The 22282-nt window shown below is 45.0% G+C and overlaps 1 protein-coding gene across 7 annotated transcripts in view; it reads left to right on the top strand.

The window, feature by feature from the left end:
* The window catches only part of LOC146809297 (uncharacterized), a 245255-nt gene that overhangs the window by 17265 nt on the left and 205708 nt on the right, over positions 1 to 22282 (top strand). The window contains exon 2 of one of the 7 annotated variants that reach the window (XR_014966391.1): positions 18261 to 18505. The exons of the other annotated variants lie outside the window; for them this stretch is intronic. The gene's annotated coding sequence lies outside the window, so the exon portion shown is untranslated. The remainder of the gene's footprint in view (positions 1 to 18260; positions 18506 to 22282) is intronic. 7 annotated transcript variants of the gene reach the window in all.

Raw genomic sequence — 22282 nt, 5'->3', positions numbered from 1 at the left:
TTGCCAGGTCGAAATGGCAGTCTAAAACTGCACCTACAGTCTACAATGGCAGGCCTGAAACGTGTTTAAAGTGCTACCTAATTGGGTGGCACAATCCGTGCTGTAGACTCATTTATAGCATTTAACTTGCAGGCCCAGGTCACAGGTAGTGCCGTTTTACTAGGGACTTGCAAGTAAATATAATGCCAAGTCCGTATAAGCCAATTCTACTGTGTTTCAAAGAGAGAGCACAAGCACTTTGCCATTGCCAATTAGTGTTAAAGTCCTAAGGCCAGCAAAAACGAAGTCCGCAAAATTGATGCCTGAAGGCAAGAAGTTAGGGGGAAAACGTGCCAAGGATGCCAGTTCTAACTAACCCCGGGCAGGTAACTCCACTCTGCCAGTGGAGTTTGTGGAGGTTTGCCTACTCCGCGCTCCGTTGCAAGCGCGGAGTTTAGCCAAAACTCTGACTCCATGGCAGAGCGGAGTTAGCCAAAAACAAGCCACTTACCTGCTGCCTCCTCCTCTGCCTGGCTGCTCTCCTTCCTGCTCCTTGCCGTTCTTCTATGAAAAAAACCCTACGTATGCGCAAGACGTACAACGTAGGAGTTTTTTCATAGAAGAAGGACGGTGAGGAGCAGGAAGGAGAGCGGCCAAGCAGAGGAGGAGGAGGCAGCCACTCTGTTAAGTGCCTTCTTACTTAATTTTTAATTAATTTGGGAGGGGGGGGAGGAATCGGAGCTGAGTTCCACTGAGTTTTTTTTAAACTCCGTGGAACTCCGTGTAGAGGCACTACGCCAGCTTCGCCTGCCCTTAGTTCTATTATGGAGTGAAAGTGAAATAAAACAGCTTCCTAGAATCGCACAGTTTGGTAAAGTGGGGAGGCCAGGATTTATCCCAGTTTTTCTGATTTCCCATTGTGCATGTCTATTGCAATCCAATTCATTACCCATGTTATTTCCTTTTTACACTTGACTCTCCCAAGGTGATAGCAAGCAGAGAATGCTTACAGCACGATGAGATAGAAGGATGGCAACTCATATACAGCATAATGCAGTATAGTCAAATCTCTGATTCTTCAAAAAAAACACAGGCTTCATTTAGAGGATATTATGGAATGAAGCCCTCAAAATAACTCCATGATACGCTTTCCACATATTCGAGTTAATGCTTCTGTTCCACGAATCCCATGTTACACCCCTTCAACCTCTGCTACCACCCTTTTGGCATAAATGCAGCCCTCCGGCTAACTAAGTATCTTACTGTTTGGCCCCTGGGAAAATGCTTGCGAGTACCCATGCCATTCATCAAAGTGAGGAAGATAGATGTCACAGAGTATGCAAACTTGAGTCCGTGTACATTTTAAATTTGGAAACCTGCTAACCAAGTATTCAATATGAGGGAGGAGCTAGCAACTCATTTACTTGTTTGAATTGTGGTAAAATATATCTGATGCTATGTTCTCTGGTACCTAGGATGAAATTCTGTTTTTATAATTATATTAATTATGACAAGAATACACAGTATATCAATGCGCTAAGGGCGAGAGGAAAATACCTTGCGATAATCTTATTTAGTTTTATTTGCAAAATATGTTCCTTTCCCATCATTTACATTGCAAGCCTATTCGGGCATGATCGGACTATTTACACTTTGAGGAAATGTTTACTCTTACATGGGTAAGATGTTGGACATTAACATGAGTCCAAAGAAATTTGCTGAAGTATAAATGAATGACAGAATATAGGATGAACTGAATACAAGCCCAAATGGTTATTATGTACTGTGGTATGGTGCTCAATTAACATCACAGTCTTAGTAATGATGGGAGTAATGGTAAAGCGTATGAAATGTTTTATGGTTATTTTGCACAATATCAAATTGGATATCAATAGAATAAATTAGATTGATGAAACGTTGATACGCCATCCGTCATTAAAAAAGGAGACTGAAAGGTAATGTGTTTTCTATGCCTACACAGTCACATTTTGAAAAGCACTGTTTTGTAAAGTGTGGTCTGCCCATCCGTGATCAAGCCTTAAGAAAGATGAGGCAAAATGCATTGGGTCCATGTACCTCCATTTGTGTGATTAAAAAAACACACTTCAACGGCATCCGGCCCTGGGGGTCCTTTTTATGTCTCGCCTAGCTGTCGCGTAAGCGATCGCTATGCGAGACTATAGTAAGGGGCTCCCAAAAGTGGATTGCATGGCGAGCACACACACAATCACGTGCATCGTGCCGCCATGCAATCCGTTTGGCATCCTACTTCAAAGGGTCCGCTCCCCCGTGGAATGCGCTCCCCCGCCAAGCGCGCGCGCCACGCTCCGCCGGGCTTGTCTTGTTTTTTCTGTTTCCTGTGGCCAGTGCTCCCTTTTCTTGGCTCTCTTTAGCCCTATTTCTCCCTACCTCTTATTGTTTCCCCCTCTCTTGTTTTCTCAACCTATACCTTTATCTCTCTGCTCACCTCTATGTTGTTTCCTATTGTCTGCCTCTCTTTGCCCTTCTCTCTCTCGCACTGTGTGCATCTCGAGCACCCCTCTCTCTTACAATTTTACATTGCCCCTTCTTACTAGCTGTCTCTCTTTCTCGCACTCCCCAAATTTTTTCAATCCCTCTTCTGTGCTCTCTCTTTTTCAACCCATTCACCCGCTCCCTCTTGCATTCTATCTCTGCCTACATGTTTCTCTCGTTTGCATCTCATTCCCCACATCTCCTTCCAACTTTACACGTCGCTCACCGTCTATATCTCTCCACAGGCCACATTGTACCAACAATCGCATTTCCCAATAGAGACAGAATGAATGAGTAAAACTCTTAAATAAATCAAGCCCTTAGTATGCTACTGTTTATGCCCCAGCCCCTATTGCGCTGCTGTCTCGCTCTGCTCTTTATCTTTGACCTGATCTACCAGCTCTTCTTTCCTAAGTTTCTCTCCCTTCTTCCTCTCTCTCTCTCTGTGTTGCTCTTTGCCTCTCTCTCCGCTCCATGTCTTTCATCACCCCACGCTTTATTGCAGCCTTGCACTGCCCATCTTTGCCTCTCTCGCCCTCAGCCGGCTCCCCCTTCCTTCACTCGCTCTCTTCCCAAGCAGCTGGTTGTAAATCTGAGCCCTCTCTGGGACTGCGCTCGGTGCTCCTGCGCCTGTTCACTCAATTGCTCATTGTTTACTCCGTGATTATTGTCGATGGAATTAACCTTCATTAACCTTTTATTTCCCTCTCCTAATAAGCTGGAGTTTACAGTATTTCGGTTCTGTTCAGTCAGCGTGAGAGGCGTCAGGGCTGCGCGGATGCAGTTTTAGGATGGGTTGACGACCCCTCCCCCATACTAGCCAACGCCACAGCACACTCCCTCCCACCCCAGCTCAAGGGCCGCTCGAGTGACCCTCAAGGAAGCTGTCAATCCATCCATTGGCGCTATCACCAGATGCAATGGCTTCTTTCTTCCCAGAGGGCAGCCTGACCGGTGCGACCATAGACCCACTCACTGCAATAAGGCGGTCTTTCAGCAGGCTCAAACTAAGTGACCCAACGCAAAATTACGCCTCCCACCCTACAGAATTAAGTGAGGGGCTCCCTAGACTTCCGTATCTTAAAGATGTATTAGAACGTCCTTTGGCTGAATAGGGGTCCCCTGAATGGTGAGTCCCCTCCCCCGTACATCAGGAGCCGAAGGCTTAGGCTCCTGCTCACACTGAATTTTACGTCAGGATGAATTAGATAGCAGGTCAGGTTGAAGTTGGCACAGTACTAGGTTGCGAGTTCCATCAAGGGCAATCACAAACATCTCCGGTCTGTGGATTCATGGTTCTGCATTGGGGAGAGAGGGGGTACCAAGCAAGGCTCTTTCTTCTCGGAGTCCATGCTGGCTCTAAGCCTAGAAAGAAAATTCCTCATTTTTGGTTTCAGAAGCATAGTCTTATGCATAGCCCAGTGCACTTACATCAACTGGATAACTTACTCTCCTGGGAGAGTGAATTTGAGCAGAATGTCTTTAGGAAATTGCAAAAATAGACGTCTGATCCACTAGCAGTTTTCACGTAGTGGCTAACAGAATATGCAACGTGTAACGTAGTGAGAAAAAGATATGCAAGGTCTTTTATGCTTGAGCACTGATGGTGTGATTGAGTATTTCAAGATAAACAAGCATTGTGTGGTAAATATTTAATTACCTGTACTATTTTTTATGCGGTAAAGTCTAGTAAGAATAACTCAGTCAAAATAAGAGGCAGAATCCGTGGTATTAGAGGTTCTGAAAGGCTTTATTCCTCTACAAAGGAATTATGGTTCGAACCATAGGCATCAAATTCCATCACCACGAGGGTTCAGGAAGGAAGGCAATACATTATTGACAAGTAAAGGTATTTATATGAAAAGCATTACATTAAGACAGATGCAGGAGGCGTAACAGCTGATAATACAGATAATAATACACATACGTAATGAAAAAAGGCGTAAACATAGGCGTAAACTAAAAACGTCATTAAACATGATGTCACAAGTGGGTGGATCCATAAGAGAATCCTGCAATGTCAGCAGAAATACTTGGCAGAGATGCGTGCGCAGCCGCATGACGTGTGATTGACGTGCAACTAGAGGGTGAAGGGGACTTGACATTTAGCTCTACATGTGGAGACAGAAGTCTGGGGGGTCATGTCAACCTAATCCCAAATCATATCTAATATCTTATGTTTAAAGAACTGTATTATCCAAAAGGAAAGGTCTCTCGGACAGAATCTATTCTATACTGACTGTTAGTGCGTGTACAAGCGTCTAAGTGTCTACATGAGATGCGAGGGGGCAGGAATCTTCCATAGTAACAGGGCTATGAATTACTTGCATGAGGACAGTGAGGCCTGGCCCTTTGCTCAGTAGCTGGAAGAATGTTTACCTAAACTACTAGACAGGAATGCATCGGATGAGGAGCAGAGCAGATAATCTTGAAGGTGAAATACAGTTTTTGGCAGGCAACAGGCCGGATCAGGCACCGTTAGCCGCGCAGGGAGTAGGACAAAGTTCATGGATACAGATGCGGGCTCGGACTGGAGCTTTCAGAGGCAGAAGGCAGGAAAAGGCTTGAGGGCAGAATTCAGGGCCTACTCGCCTGAATCTGTAAAATGTGGAAAGTGACCCACATAAAGTCGGTGGCCTTTCATACTTAGGAACGGAATATCCGACTCATTCATGGCGGATCAGAAAGAGGACATGTTGACGGTGGACGCACATGTATTTGCGTCTTCATAACTGGAACTGGAGGGAACATACATGTACTTGTAGCATGCACATGGAGCCGTTGGGGTCTAAGATAGGGGACATAACTGATCATAAAATTCATATTTCCTCATTCCCTCCTTGTCCCCTACGGACCCTCGGGAGATATCGATCTTCATCAATCCATCAATCTGTTCATATAGCATCATTTGTTCTTCTTTCTTCTTCCGGGATCTTGAACGAAAACTTGGATGCGGGATACACGATGTGGCACACAGACCACAAATCGCTGGCCCACATTGTAGACATAAGCAGCAACTGAATAGTATGAGGAAGCCAATACCCAGGAAGGATAGGATCCTCCATCCCCAGACTGACAACACGCTCCAGAACCAACCGGACCAAGTCCAGGTGCCTGGACTCTGGTGTATCTGGCTTATAATCTTATGTAGGCGAGTTATGGCTTTATATACTGACGGCGAGTTTTCTGGTATGAAAACACAGCAACTTGATCCGATGACCCTACAAGCTCCGCCCCTATCGGCCAGGATGACGTCAAGGACAAGACGATTTTGAAGCACAACAATCCTCATAGCAGACTGCTCTTCTGTTAAATTGCCTAAGGCGGAAGTAGTCTCGTTCACTACTGCTTCAAGGGTTCTAGTTAATCTACGTATCAGTTTACTATTAGTGACTGTACCTATATAGGGAAAAAAAACCTTTATTGAAATCTGTGTATTGCTCCCATGCCGTTTCAGTGGAATCGACAATCGGGAGATCTCTCTGTGGTCTATTGTGTACTAAATGGGTATTTCTGTGATAATCAGGAGGGGCTAGGAAAACAGGTGGCAGAAGGAATGCTATGTAACAGGTACCATCCCAATCTAGAGGTAAACGTATATATGCAGTCTGGCCACATATGAAGTAGGAATGACGGGAAGCTCTAAATGTAGACTTGCCTTGATCACTGAATTTTATTACAGTGGTGCATTTACTATGGCCCATGTGTATGGAACCATTCTTTCTTACACATAATTCTCCTTTGACTGGAAATACTGACATAGCGGGCAAGATTGGTGTAGCTTCGGATTCAACATTCAGAATCATGAGGTTAAGTGTAAAGTTACCTAATCCATATACTTCATTTTCTAGATCAGTTCCTGTTCTTTTGGGAAGTCCCTCCTTGTTAGGGTAGCAGACTTTAAGCAAAACTAGGTTCAGGTTTCCCCATACCCAGTTGTCTTGGTAAACTACTGAATTTGAATCTAGGGAATTAATCAAAATAAACCATGCTCCACAGGAGCCATTGTGTGTGAACGGGTACGGAAAGAGAGGCAAAACTCCCTTATATTTCTGATAGGGAGGGAGTCGGCCACAGATCCAACAATTGGTAGCATTGCTGGTCTGATGGGAATGATGTAGCATACTAATGAATGTGTTGTTGCGCAGCGCAAATCTATAAGACAACTCATGCGGAGGTAGTTCACTAAAAGAATGTTCAGCAGTAGCATTATAAGCACGCTTAGAAATAGGGTAATACATATGTAGCAATACACTAGAAATGATGATCAGAAGACTTAGGAAAAACAAAATTAATACTGTCACTGTGCAGTGACTACGAAGCGATTTACAGTACGCATGTTTTTTAAGCTGTATCTGTCTATTTCTCTCTCTATTTCGGTCTAGAGGATACATGTCAGAGACAAATTCAACCGATTCACCTTGGAGAGGACTTAAACAATCAAATTGTCTGACTTGCTAGACCTTAGTTTCAGTTTATAGAGTTCGTTCTCCGACCTTTCAACCAAGGGGAGCTTTGAGTCTGTCTGTGAGGGAATACAGGGCTGAGTGTTCACATCGGACGGTAGTCCATAAAATTTCTTGATATGACTCGAGTGTAACCACCCTTTACGTCCCTCAATCTTCACGGCTGTCCTTGTAGTCAGCAGGACGAGTTTGGGCGACTTCCACCTGGGCTCCAGCTGGGTCTTCCGGTCAAAATTCCTCACAAGAACCAGGTCACCTGGAACCACGTCATGGGGCTTCACCTCAGTGTTATCGGGAAAAGCTGCAGCTACCTGTGAACGACAAGATTGTAGTGCAGACATCAAGGAAGCCAGGTAATCTGTCAGCATATTACAGTCGACATCAGTGATTTTACGAGGTATAGGCGTCCCCCACATATTTGGTGGTCTACCGAAGATCACCTCATACGGGGATAGCCCTGTTCGAGAATGTGCTACCATTCTCATGTAAAAGAGCGCAACTGGTAAGGCTACTATCCAATCGACACCTTTTTCTCTACATATTTTGGACAATCTAATTTTCAGAGTTTGATTATGGCGTTCCACGAGACCTGCTGCCTCGGGATGTCGGACTCAGTGGAATTTCCATTGGTAACCTAACAGAAGTGAAACGTGTTTCATTAGTTCGGATGAGAATGGCTGGCCGTTATCTGAGTATACAACACGTGGTAAACCGTATCGTGGGAAGAATTCTCGAACTAACTGTTTGGCAGTAGTCGGGGCAGTGTAATCTGAAACCGGGTAGGCTTCTGTCCAACGGGAAAGAGCACAGACAACTACGAGAACATATTTGAATCCTCGACATCGTTCCATCTGGATATAATCCATCTGGAGGACTTCAAAAGCGTGATCGGGATGTTGAAATCCACCCTGCTCTACGGGAATGCTTTTACCTGGATTAAACTGACAACATATCATACAGGTACGTACTTTCTGTTTGGCTGCTGCTCGCAAGTGTTTGTTGAACCAAATGTGTTGAATGCTGTCTAGCATAGCTTTTTCTCCTAGGTGCGCTGGACTATGTATTGTGTTAATGATGACTTGAACCATGGAGTCGGGAAGAAACCATATAGATTTTCCCTTCGTCATCCATCCTTGATCCGTTTGGATCCCTCCTAATTCAGTCCATTTCTTTATTTCTTCTGGTGTAGCATGTGTCTGTATGTCAATTACATCAAGGGCGGGATCCTTAACTGTCATGCAATGTATTGGTGTCGGAACTATTGTCTTCGTCGTGTCAGTTGTATGAGTCTGGGTCTGAGCAGTCTGTTTAGCTGTTCTGTCAGCTAGGTCGTTACCCTGAGAAATGATATCGGTAACTTTCGTATGGGCCTTGCATTTCATAATCGATATTGCAGTAGGTAGATGAATTGCGTCTAATAAAGCTTGAATGAGGGGTCCGTGTTGGATGTGGGCACCGTGAGAAGTTAAATAACCTCTCTCTCGCCACAGTACGCCGAAGTCATGGACGACTCCGAATGCATAACGTGAATCTGTGTATATGTTGACTTTATTATTTTTGGCTTGAATACAGGCTTGTGTCAGAGCGATGAGCTCTGCTGCTTGAGCTGACAAAGTGTTAATACAATTTGTTTCAACGACTTCAGTGTCTGTTGTGACTGCGTAAGCGGCCACTAACTCTCCTGTACTTGTTCTCATACATGAACCATCTACATACAATGTCAGGTCCGGATCTGATAAAGGGATATCTGTCAAGTCTTGTCTGGGTTTCGTCGTGATAGTAATGACTTCAATACAATCATGTGCTAATGGATCTGTTCCGTTTACTGGCAAAAGTGTGGCAGGATTTAATGTATTACATCGTCTGATTTCTATGTGTGGCTGAAACAATGTTAATTCATAACCGGTGAGTCTTGCTATAGTCAAGTGTTGTGTTTGTGTGCGGTTCAAGAGGACCTCTACTGCGTGTGGTACTTGTACTGTCAATTGATGTCCTAACACTATGGCATCGCTTTGTCTGATTGCTAAAGCTGTTGCTGCCACTGATTTCAGGCACGCAGGAAGAGCCTGAGCTACGGGATCTAATGTACTAGAAAAATAAGCACATGGTTTGTGTGATCCTGCTTGTTCCTGAGTGAGTACTGCCAAGGCAGTACCTTCGCGTTCTGTAACAAAGAGTGTAAAAGGCTTACTGTAACATGGTGTTGCTAAAACAGGTGCTTGACATAAAGCTTTCTTTAAGCTTTCAAAGGTTTGCATATGTTCTTGAGTCCAAGGGAGGACAGTCGATGTGGCTGCCTCCTGTGTTGTCAACTGAATGAGTGGTTTTGCTAGAAATGCATATTGAGGGATCCACTGCCTACAGTATGAGGTGAGGCCTATAAAAGCCCGCACCTCCTTTTGTGTCTTGGGTGGTGGCATGTTAGCAATTAACTGGATGCGGTCGGGTGTAAGCTGTCTTCCCTCCTTGGACAGCAAGTGCCCAAGGTAAACAACTTGCTGGACACAGAATTGCAGCTTAGAAGGGGACACCTTGTGCCCCTTGTCGGCCAGAAATTGTAAAACCGTCAGTGACGCTTTTTCACATTCAGGTTCGCTTCGGGCGGTGATCAGCAGATCATCGACATATTGAAGCAGGGCAGTGTTAACTGGCATGTGGATACTGTCAAGTTCTCGTTTCAGTGCTTGGCTATAGATGCTGGGGCTTTCTGTGAATCCTTGAGGTGCGCGTGTGAATTTAAAACTTCGTCCATTTAAACTGAATCCGAACAAATATTGACTTTCCGGATCTATTGGGACGCTAAAGAAAGCATTCTTGAGATCAATTACAGTAAAGAACGTTGCTTCTGAATCAATAGCTGTCAATAATGAAGAGATATCTGGGACCACAGGGTATTGTGGTACAATACATTTATTTAATTCGCGCAGATCAATAACTAATCGATATACTGGTGGTGCTTTTGGATCCGTTCTTTTAAGAATCGGAATTATCGGGGAATTACATACATTGGAGTCTGTTTCTACAACCACTCCTTGTGCAATGAGCTCGTCAATGATTTGCAGCAAAGCCACAACAGCATCTGGTGGTAACTTGTATTGTCGCATTCGTGGTAGTACCACTCCTGTTTTTAGTGTGACTCGATATGGTGTAATGTTCATGCAACCAACATCAGTGGGGCCTTGTGCCCATAAATGTGTAGGTAAATTCTGCAATCGGTGATCCATGTCTCTGGACACGTAGTGACCTTTGAAGTCACGTAAAAATAATCGTACTCCTTCCGGAGAACAACATATTATAGCTCCTAGAGCTTTCAATGTTTTTATACCTAACAAGTTTTCTGGACATGATTTAGTAAGCAATAAATCTGTAGTTCGTGTCAATGGACCAACCGTAAGTGGAAGGGGTTGCGATACTTCATTAATAATAGGTTTTCCTGAAAATCCAAGGGAAATATTCTGTGAGCCTGAGAGGGGTGCCCCTGGAACTTCACTGCGTCGTATAGTTGTTCTGCTTGCCCCTGTATCAAGTAAAAACTTTCTGTCTTCCCCTAGTAGTTCACTATGTACATAAGGTCCCTCTTGATCTACAGGAACCTCGATAAGGGGTAAGCCAACTTCCCTCTCTAGGCTATTTCATGTGTATCGCTGATAATCGGGATAATCATTCTGTGCATACTGGTACATCTGTTGTGTCGTTGCTTGTGTTGCAGCAATAGGCTGCGCTTGTGGGGTTGCTACGGTCTGTTGTGGAGCTGGCCTAGATTGTGCATGCTGAGGGATTTGTTGTTGATTCTGATCCTGTCTAGGTGGACGTGGTCTTTCCTGGGTTTTACCCGTGGCGATATTATGTTTCAGAACTGCACAATCGTGTATATAATGACCTTGTTGTTTACAATAGTTGCATGTCCCTTTCGTCGGACCTGCGGAATCACCCTTTTTATGACCATCAGCTGGAACTGACTGAGCAACAAGCATTTTCATTTTCGTGTCTTTCATACGTCTTTGTTCATGTTCTTGTTCTTCTCTAATTCTATTGTGGTGATATTGTAACATCTGTAACATCTGTGACGGGGTGTTACCTTGCCAGGTACTCTCGAATTTTAATACTCTATTCTTAACTTGCGGTAGGGAATTTTCAACTAATTTCGTCACAAACAGATGTGGATATGACTCGCTACTTGCTTTTATGCCACTGTTAATACCAAAACATTTTTCAAATCGGGAATAGAAATCACTAGTGTCTTCATCTTGCTTTTGTTTACAGGCTGAGATTGCACCCCAGTCCTCTTTTTTCGTAGTTAATAAACGTGGCAGTACTTGCACTAGTAATCCTGGTAGTGCTGTAGTCTTTTCCCCAAGCCCTGATCCTGCAGCTCGGGCCTTTTCTTCGTTTTCTAATGCTGTCCAATCTATCTTTTGGTCTCCCACCTCCCATTCCTTTTCTTTTAGTTTCTCGTAAACACCGGCAGGCATTAACACTTTTAATATTTTCATAATGTCGGGGTAGGTATACTCTCCCATGAGTAACATGTCTTTTATCTCACGGTGGAAACCTGCTGGATCCTTGTCATGGCTGGGTACTACTTTCTTCATTTCTAATAATTCAATTTTAGTTATAGGCGTGTACACAAACACGCGTTTAAAGATATTATCTTCACCTCTGATTGGGTGTACTTCGCGTAAGGGATTCTGTCTATCTATGTGATACATTTTTCTTCCCATAGTGGGAACTGGAACATGTTCTGGGCATATGAAAACTATATACTGGTTTCGAAATTCTAGAATTTCTTTAATTAGATCAGTACCTGAACCTCTCCATTTATTCGTGAGTAATTCTGTCAATATGTCAGGTAGGGGTCCAGGATCGGAGTGTTGGCTTTTATATAATATAAGGAGGTGTTGAATCATGTATATACCAGCTAAACGCTGTTCGTATGGGGTAAGGTTCAGAAACGTGTGTGCTAGTGCATCTTCACTGTATTGGCCGGGACTGTCAGCCCATTGTACTGCTGACCTGGCCAATTCTTGTTCATCCATGGAATCGAGCATGTGGTACCCCCTTCGGTCTCGGAGTAATTTATCAGCAGCTTGGAATAGGTGTTCAGGAGACCTTGTATTTAACATAGGGGTTTGAAAATTTCTGTTACATTCTGGACGTATCGGATGTATCGGATCATTAAAGCATCTGGTATTATTAAAAGGTCTTCCTTTACCTACATAAGCCATCGTTTCTAAGTGTCCTGTGGGCATTTCTGATTCTTCGTCCTCCTCTCCCTCTGATTCACGTTGATCTGTTCCTAATCTTTCTGTATGTATTCGTTCTACTTCTTTGCGGATCTTTCGGCACATAACTACTATACATGTCTGTTTATCATGTTTCCCTTCTGATATATTCTGACCCCATCTGGTAAGTACTTGTATTTCCTTCTGCTCTACCTCAGGCCTGTCTTGGTTTCTGATCACACAGTTTATGAAGAAGCGTAACAGTTGTCTCTGTACATCCACTTTCTGGTATTCCATGGCTTCGTCAATACTTTCAGGGCCTCGCCCTGATTGGACAAAGTGATATATATTGTCTAAATGTGCCATCATTCCTGGTAGCGTCGCTAAATACCTTGAAGCTCGTCGTATACGTAGTGATGACAGCAGCATACCGTCCCGTCTACCGGGCACAGGATCATATCTACAATCCACTAGATGCTCTTTAAACATGTCGGAAGTTGCTAGTTGGGGTGTACGTTCGTATGCTAAATCTCTAAGGGATAGTTTATTTCCTCGGGGTGGCGTGGCAAAAATTTCTGTCGTACCTCCTATCGCACCGTCTGAGGTGCTAAGCACGAAAGGATTTGTTGGATGTAAGATAGAAACTGCAGATGTAGGGAAAGCAGTAGAAGCAGATGGACCTGTGGGAATGTGCGTAGGAGTTTGTTGTTGCGGGGATACAGACGGATGATCTTGGCGTTGAGTACCATCGGTAGGCGATGTGTGTGGCGGAACATTAGCATATTCAGGAGCTACATCATCTAAATAGGAAGAAAGGAAAACATCTTTTGCTGTTTTGGGATGTGCTTTTATCGGGAGTAATGGAGGTGTCAAGTCTTTCGGTATTTCCGGGGTGGCCTGAGGTAACCCTTCGGCCAGAAGAGGATACATACCATTCATAAGAGTGTTTCGTTGTCTGTCTACTTGTTCTGTTTTTACTCGGGTACCTTCCTCAATTAATATATTTTCTCGGGCTTTATTCGAATTCTCCCTACTTTTCTCTTCCTGTCTGAGCGCTTTTTCTGTACGTCTATATGATTCTTTACGCCATAATTCAATGGCATCTTTCTGTGACTGTCTAGCTTTATTTTTCCATAATTCTTCTTCTACTCTCATGATGCAATCTGCGTCCCAGCTGTGGGCCATCTCTGACTTTCTGGTAAATCTTTGGTGTATTCCACCCATAAATCAAGAAATAATACGGCATCTAGGCCATGCTTATGATACATAAAGTACCCTGGAGTGTCCCTAGGTGGAATGGGAACAGCTTCTTCGAGTACCCCTTTTCTGGTTTTGATCTGTCTTAATTTTGAAAAGAGCGGCATTTTTAGACCTTATTACTTAATTTTGAACACTCTTAATACAATAAACACAATAATGAACAATCATTCATACCACAATATGTAGAACGTATTAAAACATTTAACATTTAACAGTTTAACGAACGATAATAACTAATAGAAAACTAGTTACTGACATAATACTAACACTAGATAATACTTAATTATATGCAAAACATTACTAGATATACTGCTAAACAGTACAGATACACTGCTGAAACAGTGCAGACCGGATTTGTGTACCCAAACCCGTCTTGACCGGCACAACCTATGTGCACGTCTAAATGCCTCCCCGGCGACGGTACTCACCGGGTAGCACGGAACGGAAGGCCTCGGAACTGAACTGAACTGAACTGGACCGGACTGGACTCGACTCGACTCGGAACTTCGGAACCTGGTGGGCCTCTGTATACCTCGGATCTTGCTCTCTCAGCTAGGCTCTGGTCGGGATACTTCGCACTTCTCACCGCCTCGTCTGGGTGTTGATCGCAGCCTCAGTCACCCCCGCTTGGCCGGAGGGAGATACAGGAAATCCTGCGGGTACGCGTTGTTGTCTGTCCAGCTGTGGCAGGAGACCGGGCCTGCAACGCACCTCCGGCGCGTGAGATGAGAAAGTGTCCCTGTTCGGGCGCCAATTTATGTGGTAAATATTTAATTACCTGTACTATTTTTTATGCGGTAAAGTCTAGTAAGAATAACTCAGTCAAAATAAGAGGCAGAATCCGTGGTATTAGAGGTTCTGAAAGGCTTTATTCCTCTCCAAAGGAATTATGGTTCGAACCATAGGCATCAAATTCCATCACCACGAGGGTTCAGGAAGGAAGGCAATACATTATTGACAAGTAAAGGTATTTATATGAAAAGCATTACATTAAGACAGATGCAGGAGGCGTAACAGCTGATAATACAGATAATAATACACATACGTAATGAAAAAAGGCGTAAACATAGGCGTAAACTAAAAACGTCATTAAACATGATGTCACAAGTGGGTGGATCCATAAGAGAATCCTGCAATGTCAGCAGAAATACTTGGCAGAGATGCGTGCGCAGCCGCATGACGTGTGATGGACGTGCAACTAGAGGGTGAAGGGGACTTGACATTTAGCTCTATATGTGGAGACAGAAGTCTGGGGGGTCATGTCAACCTAATCCCAAATCATATCTAATATCTTATGTTTAAAGAACTGTATTATCCAAAAGGAAAGGTCTCTCGGACAGAATCTATTCTATACTGACTGTTAGTGCGTGTACAAGCGTCTAAGTGTCTACATGAGATGCGAGGGGGCAGGAATCTTCCATAGTAACAGGGCTATGAATTACTTGCATGAGGACAGTGAGGCCTGGCCCTTTGCTCGGTAGCTGGAAGAATGTTTACCTAAACTACTAGACAGGAATGCATCGGATGAGGAGCAGAGCAGATAATCTTGAAGGTGAAATACAGTTTTTGGCAGGCAACAGGCCGGATCAGGCACCGTTAGCCGCGCAGGGAGTAGGACAAAGTTCATGGATACAGATGCGGGCTCGGACTGGAGCTTTCAGAGGCAGAAGGCAGGAAAAGGCTTGAGGGCAGAATTCAGGGCCTACTCGCCTGAATCTGTAAAATGTGGAAAGTGACCCACATAAAGTCGGTGGCCTTTCATACTTAGGAACGGAATATCCGACTCATTCATGGCGGATCAGAAAGAGGACATGTTGACGGTGGACGCACATGTATTTGCGTCTTCATAACTGGAACTGGAGGGAACATACATGTACTTGTAGCATGCACATGGAGCCGTTGGGGTCTAAGATAGGGGACATAACTGATCATAAAATTCATATTTCCTCATTTGGCATAGCCAATATGTCTCGCCTTTGGAACCTTATGGGTTTAGCCATGCAACATTTGATGTTGTTGCACCAAGTATATTGTGCTGGTTAACTAAACCGGTCCCAAAGGTGAGACCTACTGGCTATGCCACTGTGCCGTGCCTTAACCCTCACAGCTACCCAGTGATTGAAATGGAAAAATAGAAGTGCAGGTACTCTGTACCAGAGTACCTGCTTGTTTCTGAGAAGTGCTAGTACTCTCCAATTAAAAGTATAGCATTTCTCTTGAGAAGTGCCGGTACTCTCCCTCTAAAAATAAACCAGCATTGGCATAGCCAATAGGTCTCGCTTTTGGGACCTTATAAGTGTTTAGCCATGCAACAGTTGCATAACTAAATACTTATAAGGTCCCAAAAGCGAGACCTATTGGCTATGCCAATGCTTGTTTTTGTTTGTCCGTATTAAGTGTTGTAATTTCCTATCCACCCGTACAACCGCATCTATGTGGGGGTCACGATAATGGAGTTTGCTTTGTGTGGAAAAATATATATAGATGCACCAAGTAATTGTATTCAGGGTATTGGGTATCCAATTTTTTTTTTCAAGTGTCTGTTTTCATGAGAATAGTTTTTCAAATGTAACGTTAAGTGGAAGGGAAGGTGGGCGATCATGTGTTTATGTTAATGTTACTGACGACTCGCCTGAATTGGTATACTGAACAATTTTAGGAGAGGCTCATCGTGTCAGTGTCTACAAATAGGTTTGATGCTTTTTAGGTCTCGCCTGCGACGCAGCGCATGCGTTGCTCGCTTGCGAGATCTATAGTCGTTGGTTTCCTGTCAGGCTTCCTTGGAAGTGGGGTTGGTGCACGCCATGTCTCCCTTGGGCCCCGTGCTTGCGAGATCTATAGTTGTTGGTTTTCTGTCAGGCTTCTTTGGAAATGGGGTTAGTACACGCCCTGTCTCCCTTAGGCCCTGCCCATTCTGTGAGGCTCTCTTCCCACCAAGCCGTTGTAATCTGCAGTTTCCATCAGAGAAGCCCTAAGAGACGTTGCACATTGGCACGGCTGTGTCCCAAACATTTATAATAAGAAAAACAAAAAACTCATGCCGATTTTCCGTAGATGCAGGAACGAGTTCCAACTTGTGGGTGAGACTTTTCTGCAGCCTATTTCGGTGTCCCGCTTGCACCTTCTGTGCACATCCGTGTCTCTCGCCCCCGCAACCCCGAGCAAACCCGAGAACGGTGCGGGCACGAAGGGAAGCCCTCCCTGCCTGTGGGAGGTCCCGCCCCCCCACCTGCCGCTGACGCCGCGGCCCCGGGGCGAGCAGGCGCGCGCCACTCACATCTCCCCATTCTGCACACTGCGCAGCAGGCTCCCCCTCCTCCGCTCAGAGCCGCCCCCTGCAGAAGAGAGGTAAACACACTTCTCCTCCATCAGCACGGGCGGCCATGAGTTGCTACACGCGCCACGGGCTGGGTAAATAAACACACCACCGGTGGAACAGACCTCGCATTTACTAGGGACGGAGAAGGTGTGCCAACAGAGGCATTGTGCAAAGAATGCAAATGCAGAAACAGCTGGCGTGGCGAGCTTCCTCTACAGCCATGCATTTTTATTTTTTATGTTGTATTTTTTTTCTTTTTCTTTAAGTGATCCTTTTGTGTTTAAACACGGTCTTCGGGTTACCGTAATACAAAGGTATACTTACTTTTTCTTTGAATGATTAATGGCACGCTTACAGCTGTAATGTTTGGATGGCGGCATGCTTCTCTTTTTATCTGTGTATCTATGCTTGCAGTATGCTTTTTTTATATGAATGTTTTTTTAATAGAACTGTCATCAGCCTGCCAAGTCCAAATGGCTTCACATGTAGCGCTTGTTTTAGGTTAGTGGCGCTGGTTACTGTACTGCATTGGTAGACCAGGTCACCGGCAGCCCCGGGCTTGAAGGCAGTTGTTCCAGGACCCTGCCTCGGATCCGAAGGACGGTACAGCTTCAAAGCATCGGTTATTAATAACTCTTGGCCCGAGCCTTTGTCCGAAGCTCCCAGCCGCTTCCTTCCTGGAGTGGCCGCAGCGCCTCATGGACACACTTCGGCCTATTCTTAGCGCGGCCCTTTCCTTTCATGTGCTCTTTCATATATGATGCAGAGTGCGTCTCAACTGTGCCTCGTTTGCTTCTCTGTCTCTGATGGCGGCGGCGTTCGCTTCTAGCTGCTTTCTGTTGGCCCCATCATGGTTTCAAGCCAGGTCCCTTGCCCGAACGTAGCGCTGCGAGCTTAGGTGCCCATGTGCTTCACCAAGCGCTCTTATGTGGGAGGTTATATCATGTGGCGGCTTTCCTTTTGCATTTCCTGCCTAAGTTTGTGGTTGACTTTCTTTTTGGAGGTTTCATAAAAGCAAGCGCTGCAAAGCCCAAATATGACATGGAACACAGTGAACACGGTTTTCACTGTTTACTCGCGCATCCATTAGATGGGTCCCTTGCCGCCTTCAGTCAAGTGTAGGCAGTAGTTTTAACTTTAATATTGCCCTCATACAATAATAAAATATACATGCATACATGCATGCATAGCGGGACTTTGTCAGCCTTCTTCGTCCATTGGTCTGTTCAGTTGTCATTCTCATGTTGGTTCCGCCCACTCCAGCACGGGCACTTAGTCAGCTCACTTCAGCCACTGTCTCTCTTGCACTGTATCTTGTTCTTACACCAGCATCTAAAATCTTGTACTTCAGTGAATGGGCTGGTGGGCCAAGACTTCTCTAAGCCAGCGTTTTTGAGTTTTAAAAGTTTTTTTTAAAGTAAACATTGTGTGTTGAAACTGTCTTTTGGTTACACTAATTCAACCCCAATCGTATCTTTTCTGTGCTCTAACAAACACCAGATTTCCTGCGATCTGCTCTGAAAGCGAGGAGATTATACAAGTGCCCTCGCCGGCCAGGAAGTACCCGACCCTTGTCTGTTCAAATGATTTGAAGTCAAAGCTGCGGTGTGCAAGTACTTCTGAGGTGCCCTGCAGTGACTTGAAGAGGAGCATCGTTTCTCCCCAGGGATGGAAACCTTGAAGGACACGCTACCCTCACTCCACAGGCCTCTGTGTGCCCTCTCTCCCTGGGCACCCAGCTGCAGGTGGGCTAGTTGCTGTGTATTGTGAGATGCTCGAGCAGTGTTGACCTTTCTCCTCCCCACCCCAGCTGCGATGTGTGAAGTTTCTGTAAATCTCTGCAGGGCCCCTTAATTTTGTTTTGCATGTTGACTTTCTCTCTGGTCCCTACCCTCTGTCCTGGCCTTCCTCAGTCAAGAGCCTCTGGTAGAAGTCCTACCCACCAAGGGTGAAGTACCCCCTTCTGTGGAAGCAAAGCGAAGATGGACTGAAGGATTGGATGCTCCTCTCCTGGGTTCGATTGACCTTCAGACCCCTCTCGACCATGCCTGAACCGAAGGGTAGTACGGGATGTGCTGTTACACCCTAACCATGCTGTGAAATCACTCGCCTGCATACATGAGAAAAGTCCCTGAAACGCCACTTGTGCACAGACTTTCAGAATGTGCCCATAGTCATTACTTGGCCCAGGAGCTTTGTTTTATGCCAGCACCGGTTCCTTGTCATTACTTTTATGTCCTGTTTTTATGGCTGAAATACGTGCCTGGCCTTCATCGACGGACTCTTTCCACCTGATTTGGACCTGGCTCCAGTCATGTTTTGGCTCAGCCTCAAATGTGGTTTTTAAGCCCTTCTTTATTTCACCTTTTTCAGAAGTGCTCATTCCTTGTTGAGGCCACATCCTTGTTAATATTAATGTTGAAATGCTGAGTTATCTTACTCAGATTTTTGCTGGTGGCTACTAGTAGCCTTCAACCTATTCTCGCCCCCTTACTCCACGTCTCCCCTCCTGTGTGTCCCCTTGAAGTTTGCAGGTGGCATCTGATCTGGGCATCGTCTTTGAGGTGGACACAATTTGATGGTCTCATGAAAAACTGTCTAAGCTCCTGTCTACTGTGCGCGTTTCTACGCTTCCTACTCAGAGTCCCATAAGGTACATGCAGGAGCCCAGATTATCTTCTGGGTGGAAAAGGGTGGTGGCCTACATGGAGACTGTCCGGAATGCCACCTAACTGATCTGCAAAGAATACAAAACACTACTGCCTTTGTAAAATGAGACCATCATCACTTCTGAGATTGGAGGTGGGCGAGCCAAGAAGTGAACAGGGAGAACCGCCAACCAAGTGATCTGGCTTGGCTCAAGCAACCTAAGCCGAGCCATTGACCCGTTTGGCATGTGATCCCTGCACTAAACAATTATAAAAAAATTATGATCTCTTCAAAATTGAAAAAAAAACCTGTCTTTTTTAGCATGTAAAAGCGTTTCACCTTTCACCTTTCAGATTCAGTTAATGATTGAGTGGCATTTATTAAAAGTTATCGTTTTTAGGTCGAGCCTGGGCACCGCATGTGCTGTTGGCGTATAGAATAGAAGCCCCGTCCATATTTGCCTTTGGCTTGTGTCATTGTCCTTCGTAAATGCTGGCTTCTGATTTGTTAAAAGGCCTGTTAGTTCCTCCTTAGTACCACCTTGTCTTCATTTGTATCCTCCCATGAGGACTGGCCCTTTTACTTCAGTTGTTACACAGTATGACTTTTTAGGTTTGTAAGTACTAATTTCTTTAATGTTTTCTCCGACTGGAGGCACAACATGCTTTCCTGCATCTGTGCCGCTTTGCTTGCACCTTTTCATCTAAATGTTTTGTCAGCACGGCACGTTATAACTATAGGGGCTGCACGTTCTTATTTTTCTTTCAACTAAATCCTTATAATTGTATTATTTATGCCACGCTTTACCTTTTGCGCCCGGGTGCCTTCCGTTCTTCTTTTCATTTTATTACTTTAAAAAAATAAAAATTTAAGGCACCTGGGCAGCTTGCTCCTCATTGCTGTTGTGCTTTTCTTTTCTGTTGCCCACCTGGCCAAACTCTATTTTTTTCAATTGTATACACCAGTGGTGGCTGGTGACATTTGAGAGTGGTGGGGTGTAAAAAAAGGGTCTAAATGTGTTTTTTGTCGTAGCGAGCCTGCTTGACTAAAGGGGAACTGCAGGACCCTCACGCCAAGGAAATTTTGAAGAACAAAAAAAAAGGACCAAATGGTGCAGGTTAAACCACATTTCAGAAAGCAAGAATATTTATAAAAGTAGGTAGGATATGTAGACTTGAAATAATTAAACACATTTAAAACTGTCCCATATCGTGCTTCATTCCTGCTTCCACCCGTGCCATCCATTTAGCCTGACTGTATTATTTTAAAAGAATAGGGTTGAATACAATCGCCAGATGCACATGTTACACTTCATTTAGCAGCACATAGGCTGCTCTTGAAAATGCAAGTTAAAGATAATTAGCTCACGAATGTCATTGGCGCTCCCTGCAGACAAAGCAATTGCCAACATTTTAAAGTGGCCTACCTTGTACTAGGAGAAACCCCCATTGGGCGCTTCACAGTTCAGCAGAAATCAAATGCTTGTTTTCCTTCCATCAAAGCATAGACAACAACAAATGAAGGTCAGAGATTTAATTTCCATTCACATGATGATACCGTAGTTCTTTCTAATTATTACTCCACGCAGGCGACCGGATCTCATGGTCCCACAATCATTTGGCTCACAGTGCCAGACCGTTAGCGGGTGTTTTACTGAGGTTAGGGTTATCCAGGAGATTTTTTAAAACTCCTAAGCTGTTTGAAAGAAAATGGGCCCGGACTTCCTGTGCCCCTCCCGATGATTAGATTTCCCTTAGAGTCGGGAACATAGACTTAGACAAAACTTATTTTACTATCGATATTAGACATTGGCGTTGGCCGCCTGACCTTATTGCCTAAGAAAGATGAGCTATATGTCGCCTCAGGTCTCCATTAGGGCCAAAGATTGGGTGGCGAAAACCTCTAAGGCGAAAAACCAAACCAAATCACCTCACAGCCCAGTCTCTCCCTCCTCACCAGGGTAGGCCTCTGGGTCCTTCTGAGTCACGCACCTCAGGAATTACGGGCTGTGGCGAAAGTCAAGGTTAGTAGTCAGGTAAATCACCTCCTTGCCACCCGAGAACAGAGCACCGTAACAGGCACTCCCATAGCCTGCAAGCTTCACTAGGTCTCCTCCACACAGGGCTGCCTCCGCAGTAGGGGAGCACCATCTGGTATCTTGTCTTCCCAAATCCAAAGGCTCAGGCGCAAAGCGGGAGCTGCTTGCTTCCACCGCGGCTGACGTTGGTGCCTAACCACTCATGCTCTAAGGCCAAAGTCCATTTCCCAGGACTCTAACAATGTAACTGAAACCGATCTAAACATATTACTATCCTTCATACAGTGACTTTCATTGTAATCGGTAAATATTTGATTATTCAGGACCAAGGTGTCCTTACCAATACCGGTAAGAAATAGGAGGGGAAAAATAGAAACAAACAGATTGCTATTTACCTAGTCCCAGGAGCGGAGCATAATTCTTGCAAACTGAACAGTGCATCGGTTGGTCACAAGGTTGTTCCACTCTCTCCACCACATCTTTCAACCAAGCAGCTGCGGCCCTTAGGCCACATCTCCCCACTTCCTGGTTAGTAATTCACTGTTTTAGGCAGCGTTACCGAAGAAATGGCTGGTGCGTGCCTCCTGGCGAGAGCCCCGGGAATCCTTTTTTTTCAGCATTACTTGGCGCGGCCGCCGAATTCACACCAGCAGAATACCGGCTGCCTGCAGCTCTTCTTATGTCATCGGGAAACGCAGCCGCCCTCCCTCCCCTCCACCAATCAGAACTGGCGAGGCGAATCTGAGCGCGCCCCACCTGGGCCATTTTCTCTATGTAGGCTGCTGCATGCAGCAGCCTACATAGAGAAAAGGGAGAGTGGGCCGGTCCTGCTCAA

Source organism: Triturus cristatus, chromosome 7, assembly GCF_964204655.1.
Source record: "Triturus cristatus chromosome 7, aTriCri1.1, whole genome shotgun sequence".
Classification (NCBI taxonomy): Eukaryota; Metazoa; Chordata; class Amphibia; order Caudata; family Salamandridae; genus Triturus; species Triturus cristatus.
The sequence above is the reverse complement of the archived record's forward strand: the minus strand, read 5'-3'. Positions and strand labels throughout refer to the sequence as shown.